The following is a 13,239-nucleotide window of genomic DNA, read 5'->3' on the forward strand; positions in this document are numbered from 1 at the left end:
TTCAAAAGACCTGTTTTCAACTATCTTTTCAAGTACAAGATTGAAGTCTCTCGTCATATTCTCATGCTTGTAGAGTCTTGTAAGAAGAAGCAACTGAATATAAGGTGGGAGATTTTGCATGTTTGTATATTTCCCTGTGAGCATTTTTCACTAGAATTTCTGGTTTTCCAGAAGATGAGTTTGGATAATGTGAAAACTATAAAACACCCTACTTGTTTTGTACACAAGAAATGTGGCACGGTGCTCATTCTCAAGTATAGTAGTGTTTTGGAAAAAATTACCATGCATTACAATTAATTAAACAATTATTACAATCCCCCCTTTTGTGCTTTTAGCACAACTATTAGTCTTAAACCTTCATTTTTATTAAACTTTGTATTTTTGATTTTAAATCAAATGGCTCAGCCTTTGGGGTTTTAGTTGACTGCAATGACAATGCATGATTAGGATGAATATGGAAGGTGTTAGTATTATTACCTCTTCTACAACATCAATATAATTTTAAACTAAACAACAAAACTAAAAGCATTAACATTCCCATTGTAACAATATGATGGGGTTGTGGTATAGCCTTAGTCACAGAACGCAATACATCATACTTAGTACATAAAGTAGACACTCTATAGGCTGTATGAGAAGCATTTTTTTTTATTATTTGGCATATATTTTGAAGTATATGAATTTGCTTTGGTAATTCAGAGATTTTCTAGACCTTTGGCAGGAGTGAAAGCAAATTTTGGAATCGATCAGGTACTAAGGCAGTCCAATTAAAGGGTATCTGAAACTTAAGGGCTGATTGTAAAATTTTATCAGCAGGCCAATAAATGCAGCGGTGGTGAGATTGAAATGTATGTCTTGCAAAGTGGTGGCCTTAACATACACACAGCTATTGTTTGCTTGGAAAAGCAGGTGTCCTGTCAGGGTAGTTCCTTGTCCCTTACCCTCCCAACAAACATTGTTATGTACTGGTTTCAGAGTAACAGCCGTGTTAGTCTGTATTCGTAAAAAGAAAAGGAGTACTTGTGGCACCTTAGAGACTAACCAGTTTATTTGAGCATGAGCTTTCGTGAGCTACAGCTCACTTCATCGGATGCATAGCATATCGTGGAAACTGCAGAAGACATTATATACACACAGAGACCATGAAACAAAACTTCCTCCCACCTCACTCCCCCGCTGGCAACAGCTTATCTAAAGTGATCCTCAAGTAGAGCCATTTCCAGCACAAATCCAGGTTTTCTCACCCTTCCACCCCGCCCCCCCCCCCCACATACACATACAAACTCACTCTCCTGCTGGCAACAGCCCATCCCCCTTTGAAACTCCTCTTTATAATGCGCATGATAATCAAGGTGGGTCACCTCCAGCACTAATCCAGGTTTTCTCACCCCCCCCACACCCCCCCCTTTTCCAAAACCACACACACAAACTCATTCTCCTGCTGGCAACAGCTCATCTTACAATGTGCACAGCAATATTCCAAGTTTAACCAGAACGTCTTGGGGGGGGGTTTGCAGGAAAAAAACAAGGGGAGACAGGCTACCTTGCATAATGACTTAGCCACTCCCAGTCTCTATTCAAGCCCAAATTAATAGTATCCAATTTGCAAATGAATTCCAATTCAGCAGTTTCTCGCTGGAGTCTGGATTTGAAGTTTTTTTGCTTTAAGATAGAGACCCTCATGTCTGTGATTGTGTGACCAGAGAGATTGAAGTGTTCTCCGACTGGTTTATGAATGTTATAATTCTTGACATCTGATTTGTGTCCATTTATTCTTTTACGTAGAGACTGTCCAGTTTGACCAATGTACATGGCAGAGGGGCATTGCTGGCACATGATGGCATATATCACATTGGTGGATGTGCAGGTGAACGAGCCTCTGATAGTGTGGCTGATGTTGTTAGGCCCTGTGATGGTGTCCCCTGAATAGATATGTGGGCACAGTTGGCAACGGGCTTTGTTGCAAGGATAGGTTCCTGGGCTAGTGGTTCTGTTGTGTGGTATGTGGTTGTTGGTGAGTATTCGCTTCAGGTTGGGGGGCTGTCTGTAGACAAGGACTGGCCTTTCTCCCAAGATTTGTGAGAGTGTTGGGTCATCCTTCAGGATAGGTTGTAGATCCTTAATAATGCGTTGGAGGGGTTTTAGTTGGGGGCTGAAGGTGACGGCTAGTGGCGTTCTGTTATTTTCTTTGTTAGGCCTGTCCTGTAGTAGCTGACTTCTGGGAACTCTTCTGGCTCTATCAATCTGTTTCTTCACTTCCGCAGGTGGGTATTGTAGTTGTAAGAATGCTTGATAGAGATCTTGTAGGTGTTTGTCTCTGTCTGAGGGGTTGGAGCAAATGCGGTTGTATCGCAGAGCTTGGCTGTAGACGATGGATCGTGTGGTGTGGTCAGGGTGAAAGCTGGAGGCATGTAGGTAGGAATAGCGGTCAGTAGGTTTCCGGTATAGGGTGGTGTTGATGTGACCATCGTTTATTAGCACTGTAGTGTCCAGGAAGTGGATCTCTTGTGTGGACTGGACCAGGTTGAGGTTGATGGTGGGATGGAAATTGTTGAAATCATGGTGGAATTCCTCAAGGGCTTCTTTTCCATGGGTCCAGATGATGAAGATGTCATCAATATAGCGCAAGTAAAGTAGGGGCGTTAGGGGACGAGAGCTGAGGAAGCGTTGTTCTAAATCAGCCATAAAAATGTTGGCATACTGTGGGGCCATGCGGGTACCCATAGCAGTGCCGCTGATCTGAAGGTATACATTGTCCCCAAATGTAAAATAGTTATGGGTAAGGACAAAGTCACAAAGTTCAGCCACCAGGTTAGCCGTGACATTATCGGGGATAGTGTTCTTGATGGCTTGTAGTCCATCTTTGTGTGGAATGTTGGTGTAGAGGGCTTCTACATCCATAGTGGCCAGGATGGTGTTATCAGGAAGATCACCAATGGATTGTAGTTTCCTCAGGAAGTCAGTGGTGTCTCGAAGGTAGCTGGGAGTGCTGGTAGCGTAGGGCCTGAGGAGTGAGTCTACATAGCCGGACAATCCTGCTGTCAGGGTGCCAATGCCTGAGATGATGGGGCGCCCAGGATTTCCAGGTTTATGGATCTTGGGTAGTAGATAGAATATCCCAGGTCGGGGTTCCACGGGTGTGTCTGTGCGGATTTGATCTTGTGCTTTTTCAGGAAGTTTCTTGAGCAAATGCTGTAGATGCTTTTGGTAACTCTCAGTGGGATCAGAGGGTAATGGCTTGTAGAAAGTGGTGTTGGAGAGCTGCCGAGCAGCCTCTTGTTCATATTCCGACCTATTCATGATGACAACAGCACCTCCTTTGTCAGCCTTTTTGATTATGATGTCAGAGTTGTTTCTGAGGCTGTGGATGGCATTGTGTTCTGCACGGCTGAGGTTATGGGGCAAGTGATGCTGCTTTTCCACAATTTCAGCCCGTGCACGTCGGCGGAAGCACTCTATGTAGAAGTCCAGTCTGCTGTTTCGACCTTCAGGAGGAGTCCACCTAGAATCCTTCTTTTTGTAATGTTGGTAGGCAGGCCTCTGTGGATCATTATGTTGTTCAGAGGTATTTTGGAAATATTCCTTGAGTCGGAGACGTCGAAAATAGGATTCTAGGTCACCACAGAACTGTATCATGTTCGAGGGGGTGGAGGGGCAGAAGGAGAGACCCCGAGATAGGACAGCAGCTTCTGCTGGGCTGAGAGTATAGTTGGATAGATTAACAATATTGCTGGGTGGGTTGAGGGAACCATTGCTGTGGCCCCTTGTAGCCTGTAGTAGTTTAGAAAGTTTAGTGTCCTTTTTCTTTTGTAGAGAAGTAAAGTGTGCGTTGTAAATGGCTTGTCTAGTTTTAGTAAAATCCAGCCACGAGGAAGTTTGTGTGGAAGGTTGGTTTTTTATGAGAGTATCCATTTTTGAGAGCTCATTCTTAATCTTCCCCTGTTTGCTGTAGAGGATGTTGATCAGGTGATTCCGCAGTTTCTTTGAGAGCGTGTGGCACAAGCTGTCAGCATAGTCTGTGTGGTATGTAGATTGTAATGGATTTTTTACCTTCAGTCCTTATGTACTGTAACAACTTCCCCGGGCTTCAGTTTGCATACACACTGGAGCTGTGTGGGTTCTAATGGCCAGAGCGTCCACTGACTTCCTATCCCTATGCAAATTTTGGGTGTTATTCTAGGAGCACTGACTATGAATTGGTTAGGCATACAAGGTAGTTTAATTTTCCAAATATTTTGGTGAATTATCCAATCCCACATGCATCCTCCCCACGGACCCGGAAGGATTCGGTATGTGGGAGCCCACACCCCTCCAACGGGTCAGTATACCTGGAAGGAGCATTGCGAATGTCTGCACTTCCACCCAGAAAGTTTCCAAGTATGTCTCCAGGGCCATAGATTAGATGATACTTCTGAAGTATTTGTAAGGGCAGTGGGCAAGTTTGATGCTCAAGATCACTCCAAATGGCCATCAGCTGGTCATTCAGGAAATCCCAAATTTCTAATCATGCCAGATCCCACTGCAATGTCTTCCCAGCCTCAGTGATACTTAGCACTACTGTTGTTAGCAGTTTCTGGATTATTGAACTACGGGCAGAAATAACACGTAATTCACCAACTCCAGCCTGCACCTGAGTTAACTGTGCTCTAGTGCCTTTTTCAATTGTCCCAGTTTTTCTTCATGCTGCTGGCCTTTATAAATGTTCCAAACCACAGCCGCACTATTGGCTTCATCCCATAAGCGTCCAGCCAGGTCCCTCTTTTTTTTTTCCTAGAGGCAACCCAGGCCCTTTGCTGAGCTAACCTAATAGCAGCCCCTTTTGAGCAATTTGGATATATAGAGGTGACTTGAAAACTGGATAAAAGGGCAATGTGAACGTGACATTTCCTAGTATAGCATTAATCACGGTCCATTGACATTCTAACCCATCCTTTCTCTGTGAAGGGCTGTACCACAATTGTTGGTTAGTTACTTGCAAGTGCTTCTGGGAGGCAGCAGCATCAAGTGCATAGGAAGTGGTATGTTGCAATATGGCGCGGGTTAAATTATCAGTTACTGGGATAATTTTAATACAGATATATTTTTCCATGGCAGAGCAAGTTCTTTGAGTATACGTTTGATTATTTACTAGTTGGGTGATCAAATAACAGTAAGGGCCTACTTCATCCAACATATGCAGAGTTCAGGAGCAGCCATCATATCTACCCTGTCATAGAACCCATTAATCTTAATTTCTGATTCCTGGGGCTCATTTGTAGTAATATTATATATTTCTATTTTCACCGACGCATTTGTTTTTTACTTAATTGTTCGCTTATATGAAGTATTTTGAACTTAAAAAAAAATTTCTGAACAAAATTTTAGTAAATCACTAAGATGTGAAGGCCTGGGCCATTGGGTTTCATTAGAATACACAGTATTATCTGTATTCGGGTAAATTTAAGGGATGGTGACAGAGGTGGAGGGAATGGTGGGAGTAATGTCTGTGGCAGCAAGGTGTTTTTGGTATTCATCCTCCGGAGCCAATTAGGGATGGCAGTGCATTTTGATGGTACTTGTCCGTAAGCACAGAGCCCACCCCCCAGAAAAAACCCACCCCACCACTCAACTCCACATTTCCAAGTGCGGTCCCCACAATTCCCTCCCTGCCAATTAACAATACTTCGTCTTTTCCACCAGGGCCAATTCTTAATGTCTTTTGTAGTCAGGAATCCCTAGGACTTTGGTGATTTCAGCAGAGCGAGTGTTCCTTCTTCTTTCTTGGAACAGCCGTGGTTTAGCATTATTCAGGGGAGAGGTTACCAGCACATCACCCTGTAATGGTTTGCTTCTTCTAGCAAAGTCCAAATGCACAGTAGTTCTGTCAGTGGATAAGGGAGAGGTTACTAGCACTTCACCTTGTTCTTTTCTCCTGCTGTCCAGAAGGAACAGCAGCATCAGTCGGAGGATTATCCCGAGGTGGAGGGATGGCAATCAGTCCCTGGCACCACACAGCTGTGTTGGTAATTAACAGGACTTGGTAAGGGCCTCTCCAGCGCAGGGCCAGGGTGGTCATTCACTGATGGACCTTTATATAGACCCAGTCTTTTGGCCCCAGTGAGTGGCAGGGATGCTCAGGATTCTTAGATAGTGCTTCTTTTACCTGTGTATAAAGAGACCTGACACATTTCATTAGTGCCTGGCGATAATCAAGCATTGTGTCATCCATTAAATGAATGTCCATCTGAGCCAGGGCCAGTGGCGACACAGCCAGTAGTCGCATCGGGTGCACTGTTCGAATTTCATGAGGGCTGAGTCCAGTCTTTCGACTGGGAGTGGCCCTCATATTCATTAATGCTAAAGGGAGGGCATTTGGCCACCTTAAATTTGTTTTAGCACAGATCTTGGCCAGTTTATTTTTCAAAATCCCATTTTGACATTTCATTGTCCCGGCAGACTGTGGGTGGTGGGAGCAGTGGAGATTGTGTTGGATCTGTAAAGCTGCACATAACTTGTTATAATTTGTCCAATAACATTAGGTCCACTATCACTGTTGCTACTCCCAGGTATGCCAAATCGTGGTACAAAATCCTTAAAGTTTAACAACAGTTTTGGCATCTGCCTTTTTACAGGGAAAGGCCTCAACCCAGTTGGAAAATACATTAACTAAAACTAACACACTTATAATTACAACATTTAGACATTTAAATAAAATCAATTTGAATATTTACAAAAGGTCCCCAGGAAGGGGGATGTGCTGCCTGCCTAACCTTGACAGCTTTACCAACACTATGTTGCTGGCAGATTACACACTGTTGGCAGTATTGCTTAAAATATTCCTTTCTTTACAAATACCCTTGCTGATTGCAGGCAAAACTGAGGAATTACTCCCCATATTTTCCTGTATTTGTTTTATAGGCAGGTCAGGTTTCAATGGCTTCTATCTTTATTATTTAGGTGATTTGCATTAACACAGACATTCTTGGCTTGCTTTTGGATTCAGAGTTATCAGTCGCTTAGAGACTTCGTCTCAAAAGGACACAATTAACTTCTAACTTTTAACTCCTGCTTTTAAACACACATTGATTTGAAAAGGAAAACACAACCCATTTTGGCTCCCCTTTGGCAAAGTGATGGTTGATTACACAGACCACCTTAAGACTTAGTGTGGGGCACTGACTTCAGCTTTTCTCTGTTATTTGTTACCAAAACAGATTTAAAATCTTTTCCCATTTTCCTGGCTTTGACTGTCCTGCTGCAGCCACAACTTTGGTCTTTATTTAAAAACATTTTAAATCTTGTAGAGCATTAAGTCACCTTAAGGATTAAATGCTCAATACCAAAATTAAACAACACTAGTTTCTTTTGCCTGGCAAAAGTGTTTTTTGGTTTTACAATTTTAAAACAACACCAATTCATCTTAAACTTATAAAACAAAGATTGTACAGACCAGGAGTGTTTTTGAGCAAATTTGACTAACTTATTCACAGTTAAATGATTTCACTTAAATAACCTTTTGCCTGGATTATTTACAGATATTCCTCCAGAGAAATGTGCCCTTTCTCCAAAGGAAAGGCTGCAAAGAAACCAAGATAACACCTTTTTTAACATTTGTACAAAGTTTTACTGCTTAATTTCCTCCAGTAACTACATAGTTAACTTCCACTTTGTTTCTTTCAACTTCCTTTAGCTGTTGTTGCCTGCTTGTTTGGGCCTGATCCTTTTTTTCCTCGCTGCATTATTCCTTTCCATGGGCACAGGCATTGTTTGATAACCAATTTAGCAAGGAGGGTGGGCTTTTTGACTAACCCCCTTTGACTAACCCCGACCCCTCCTGGTCCCTTTCCTTACAAGGGTCACCCGAATCATCCCCCGTGAGGCTTGCCACCTGGACAGAACGCACATGTAATACGCAGGGGCGCCCTCCCGTGGTGAGGAGGGAACTTTCAGACTGTTCCCCACCCATCTTTCAATCACACACACCCTGTCTGCTAGCGGCTCATAAGCTAAAGAAAATTCTTACTTCTCACCTCCCTGGGGAAGGGTCCACTGGGATCAGTAGGTCATAAATAAGGAAAAATTCCTATCCACTGGATTACAAGATTCAGCTGACCCCCCTTTTATTTATTTATACACACCTATTTACATACACACACATTCATTCCTTATATCTAGATGCATCTTATTTAATAATAACCTTAATTCTTTATGTCCGGACTTAATACAACCTTTCCCTTATTTGAGGTGGTAACAACCCCTCAGCACTGGTGCATTGTAGGAAAGGATAGTAGCAGGGCTAGGGGCAACAGGAAAGGTAGGGAGAACAGCAGCATTAACAGCACGGTGAAATGGGGGAGTTACACTCACTGACAGTAGGAATAATGGCTTTTTGCTATATTAAGGAGGTGATTACTGGTCAAATTCCTTCCTCAGCCTGTTTTCAGAGAGGGTACTGCTGCACCTTGGGAAGGGGTCTTGCTGGGTTCAGGCAAACTTTACCCAGTTGGGCGGACCCAATGTACCCAGCCTGGTCAGCATGACCTTAGCCAGCAGTTCCTGTTGCAACAAGGAAGGGCTGGGGTTGGTCTCCCTCTTGAAGCGTCCATGTACATTTTAATGTACATAGCAAGGATCTTCCCAAAAGGTTAACCGGTGAGCAAGGGCTGAGGAGGAAGGCATGATGGTCAGACAGAGGATTGATAGAAGCGGTCAGAGGTAAAGAGACAGGGTGGGGATTAGGAATATTGCCCACCCCTACTGCAGTTTAAACGTAAGGTTATAGATCTTCAGATGGAGCTGAGGGGGTACCCCGAAGAGGCCTTAAAAGGTAGAGAGATATCTGCTGGCCAGCAGGGGCTTGGAAAACCCAGTTTCTCTTTTGTCTCCTTTAATTGTGTTTTAAGTTTCTCCAGGGAGTCCTTGAGACTCCTCCTTTGAGATTCACGGCACCGTTTTTTCTGTTTCTCCATACCAATTGAAATATGCATCAAACATTGGCCAGAAGTGCACCTCTGAGGTGCACAATCCTGTCAAGATTAAAACTTTCCCTCTAGGGTAGACTGTAATTTTGAATCATCCCTGGTATACCAATTCCATTTTTTCAGGAACTTGCAAGTAAAAGGACCGTAATTTGTGTACATTTAGTACACACGTGTGCCTTTTGGCGGGACGGTGGCCCCTTTGGACTCACTGGCCCCCATTTTCCAGCCTTCCTGGTGAGGTGGAGATCCTTTTTGGACCCTGCGGCCCCCAAGTACCTGACCTCCTTTCACACGGGGCACTCACACAGGGAAGGTTTGTTTAGGACGTCCACGACTCCCTTACAGCTTCCCTTCAGCAAAGAGCGTCGGCTACTCTCAGAGAGAATGGCACCATTTACTCTGTTGCTTCAGGCAAGGTGACAAGACCAGTCAGTGGCTCATCAGACCACCTTCTGGTAGAGGAGGGGAACCAGAGGAAAGAGGGTGAGGGAAACCAGAATGTCACAGACAGTAGGGGATGGAGTCATACAATCCTAGCCCCAGACAGACCCTCACTAGTCATGCCTTGCAGAGGGAAACTGTCTTGGTCAGGGCTCTCATCTTAGCCCACTAGTTGGGGCCACAGGGTTTGCTGTAGAGACACCTCTGATCACAAGCCAATGGCTTCACAGAGAGCTCTGGGCATCTTACTGTGGCTCTTTCTCTCACTTAAACATTCACACTGGCACACAAAACAGAGGTCCACCCATAGACCTACTCAGCCATTCCCAGTGGCTCTTCCCAGGGAAACCAGAACCAGAAGGGCATCAGGCATGTCTGGCAGCAAAAAGTCCAAATAGAGCATGCAACTCACCCGAACCCAGAGCCTGTGGGAAATCCTCCATCAGAAACCCACAATAGAGATTTCAAAAGGTCTCTTACCTTTCAGATGAGCCCTGGGTCTGGCGGGGAGCTGCTCGTGGTCCTCTGGTTCTGGGGGTCGGCTGTCTATCCGAATCACAGCACCATTTAATTGTTGTGGAAAAAATTACCACGTGTTGTGTTTGGATCAGAACAGCCTGAAGCCCACTTTATTACAAGCATGCAGGGGAACGACAGCCAAGCTGCCGACCCCCCCGAAAGGGAATACAAAAGCTTATATAGCTTAAAACCATAATCAATTACACACACTTCCTTATTAACATTTTCCTTATTAGGAATACATCAAAATAAGCTTTTTCCTGTTATTCACTGTTTGTTCTTTTGCGGTTAACGCTTTCCTAACACTAGCAGTCACAGCTATATTTCATAAGACTGCTTAAATTGTTCTGCTTAAATTTTCTATTCTTTTTCTTCTCCTGCCCCTTGTACACAGTTGTTTTAATCACAGTTATCTTGGTCAAAGTTTGGGCCTACTCAATTTTCCCTTACAGTAGGAAACATTAAAATTCAATATCCACCACCCCGGGTACTAACTGCGGTATCTTCCTATATTTAGAATGTTGCAAGGCACTCCAAATGACAAATGCTGAGTTCTAAATGTCTCTCACTGGATTACTTTATAAGGCATATTATTCCTTCTGCTGCATGACTCAGCAGAGATGGCACTAATAATGTATTGGTCAGATCAGATCAGTAAGGTAGGGAGATAGACCCTACATGGCATCGTCCTGTCCCTCATTCTGCTGAGATGATGGAACCCCCTCTGTGCAAAAACAATGTGTTTGGAACTCTATGGGTAGAGGGAACTGACAGGAGAGGGGAAGGCCCCTTGTCTCCACAGGTCACATTTCCATCTAAACCCAGGGCATTTTCTATCTGGAATACTCAGTACATTGTCAATAAATCCAGGCTGCAACAGGGAGTGAAGACAGAAAGGTAAGGGAACCTAAAACTAAGGCCTGAAACAACAGTTTGCTGCCTTAAAGGCCCACACCATCTTACTCCACACACAGCTGACAAAGAAAAAGGGAGGGAGGGGGGAATAATCTGGTGAAACAGCACAGATGGCTACCTCTGACCCAGCCTTTTTCCAAACACCACCCCCAGCAAGATGAGAGTTCCAGCACCACTGGAATAGCCACTCCAGTGGTTCTTTAAAACTTCTGTTTTAGCTCAGCGATCAGAGGAGAAGCAAGTTTAACACCCTGCTCTATACAATGGGACCAGAGACAGAGGGCATTATCCTTTCCAGAAGTCTCACCCAGCTGCTCAGAAGAAACAGTTCCATATTGTTAATGAAGAACTGGATATGCATTTCATGCCATGCCATCATGTGATTTTTGAGCTGGTACAATTTCCCTTAAGCAAGCAAGAGGAGAGTGAGTCAGTGAATGGCTTCATAACGGCCTTGTACAACCTAATCCATTGCTGTGGCTATGGGGAGATGAGAAAATTATTTATCAGAGGCAGGCTGTTGTAGGGACAGCTGATTATCAGAAAGACTCCAAAATTATACTAACCTCATATTAAAGGCAGCCAAGAACATAGTCCTGCAAAGTCAGTACATAAAAAAAACAACTGGCTCTTTTCAGGAATAACTTTGAGGAGAAATCAAAGATGTGAGGCGGAAAATACTTCCAGATGCCTAGAGACAATACCCATTCAGATTAGTACAAGCACAAAGGGAACCAGAGAGAGCTATGCTAACAAGGAATAAAGAAAAGGAATACAACAAGCACATGAAAGAACTTCATGATGTGGCAAACCATGTCATGGCAAAAGGCTTTGTCCAGCAAGGGACACCACACGCAGGTAATGTCTAAAAAGGGGATATTACGCAGCAGTCTGCTGGTCTGAACATATGGTAGTAGCTGCCTTTCAAGAAGACGACCCATAAGACACTGGGCTCAGACACCTTGGAGCTATAGGAAATAACCAAAAAGAACTGCCATGGATCACCACAATCACCTTGGGAAAGTATAAAATAAACTTCAGAATAGACACAGGCACTGATGTAACAGCAATTCCAGAAACGCTTTATAGAAGGATGGAAGCACCAACACTTCAAGAGCCAAAAAAGATATTGAAAGGCCCAGGATAGTCCTCATTAAGCATGAAAGGAAAACAAAAATGGCCACTCTAAATCTCAGAGAGAAGACTACATCCCAAGAGATCTACATTGTATATGGCCTAAGCACTGCTCTACTTGGCTGCCCAGCAATCACAGCCCTAGGGCTCGTCATAAGAATAGAAACCAGTCTTGGACCTGGGACCTGAGTCCAGGAAGAGATTCCCCAAATCATTCCAAAGACTGGGGAAATCAGAGGGAGAACACCACATCAAATGTATCCCGAATACGAAGCCATTTGCTCAATCAACACCTAGGAAAGTCTCTCTCCTTTTGCTGCTGTAGATGAAAGCGGAGCTCAGCTGCGTGGAACAAATATTTTCAGAACAGACACTCCAGCTGAATGGTGGGCAGGGATGTAGTGGGCCAAAAACCAAATGACAAGGTTTAGATCTGTGTGGACTCTACCAAGCTCAATGAGAAAGTTTGTAGAGAGTGATGTGTATCCTTATGTGTTGAGCACAGCCTTGGACAACTCAGTGAAGTAAAAGTCTGCTCAAAATTGAGTGCCCAGTCTGGATTTTGGCATATATCACTTGATGCAAAATCTGCATTCCTAGTGACTTGCACTCCACTCTGATCATTATCCTGAGACTCACTGTGAACAATAACCTGCCTGTCCACACAGATCTACCAGCATACCTCCAGATCCCCTCCCTGCAAAGGGATATCCAACAAGAGAAAGATGGCTTCCTACATTCCTGGAGGATAACATAAGATCTTGAGAATTCGAGAAATGTCAAAGGACTGGTAGCCTAAAATCTTAAAAGAGCAGAATAAATCCCTGACACAAGGCTCAAGGTTCAGGCAGCCTCTTCTCTCCTACATACGGCTGGTTTATTCTTGCTTTTGTGTTGATCTTTTATTCCTGTTATATATCGTTTAATGTAAAGGATAGGAAAAGGTTTTATTGCCCTTCCCTTTTCAGAAAGGGAGATGTGTTAACTGTGAACATTTAGTGACCACTGGGGGCATAGAGCACAAAGGTAAAACAATGTAAACAGGAAATAAAGTCAGTCTTGTATTCACCCTGATTGTGGTTTGCTGGCTCTCTCTAATCTCTACTGTGCAGGGACAGAGATGGGGATGGTGAAAACTGAGGCCTAACTGATGCCTAACCCCAACTGGAGAATGGTTCCTGACTCTGAGTGGGCTATGTTTGTCAGGAGAGGGAAGATCCCAGCTAGAAAATCAGATTTCCCTATAGATCTTGAGTTGTCCATGAAATTA

At 43.9% G+C, this 13,239-nt stretch overlaps 1 long non-coding RNA gene across 2 annotated transcripts; it reads right to left on the bottom strand.

Annotated features, from left to right (window-relative positions):
• Window positions 1-4,770: 4,770 nt before the first annotated feature.
• On the bottom strand, window positions 4,771-10,247 carry LOC122466084. Of its 2 annotated transcripts, none has more exons than XR_006291321.1 (2): window positions 9,718-10,247; window positions 4,771-6,142 (listed from the first exon to the last, which is right to left on the bottom strand). It is a non-coding gene; the product is annotated as an uncharacterized LOC122466084 (long non-coding RNA). The 2 variants fall into 2 exon arrangements; XR_006291320.1 differs by having other exon boundaries at window positions 4,771-6,158.
• Window positions 10,248-13,239: the final 2,992 nt, after the last annotated feature.

Source organism: Chelonia mydas, chromosome 1 (assembly GCF_015237465.2).
Source record: "Chelonia mydas isolate rCheMyd1 chromosome 1, rCheMyd1.pri.v2, whole genome shotgun sequence".
NCBI classification, from domain to species: Eukaryota; Metazoa; Chordata; order Testudines; family Cheloniidae; genus Chelonia; species Chelonia mydas.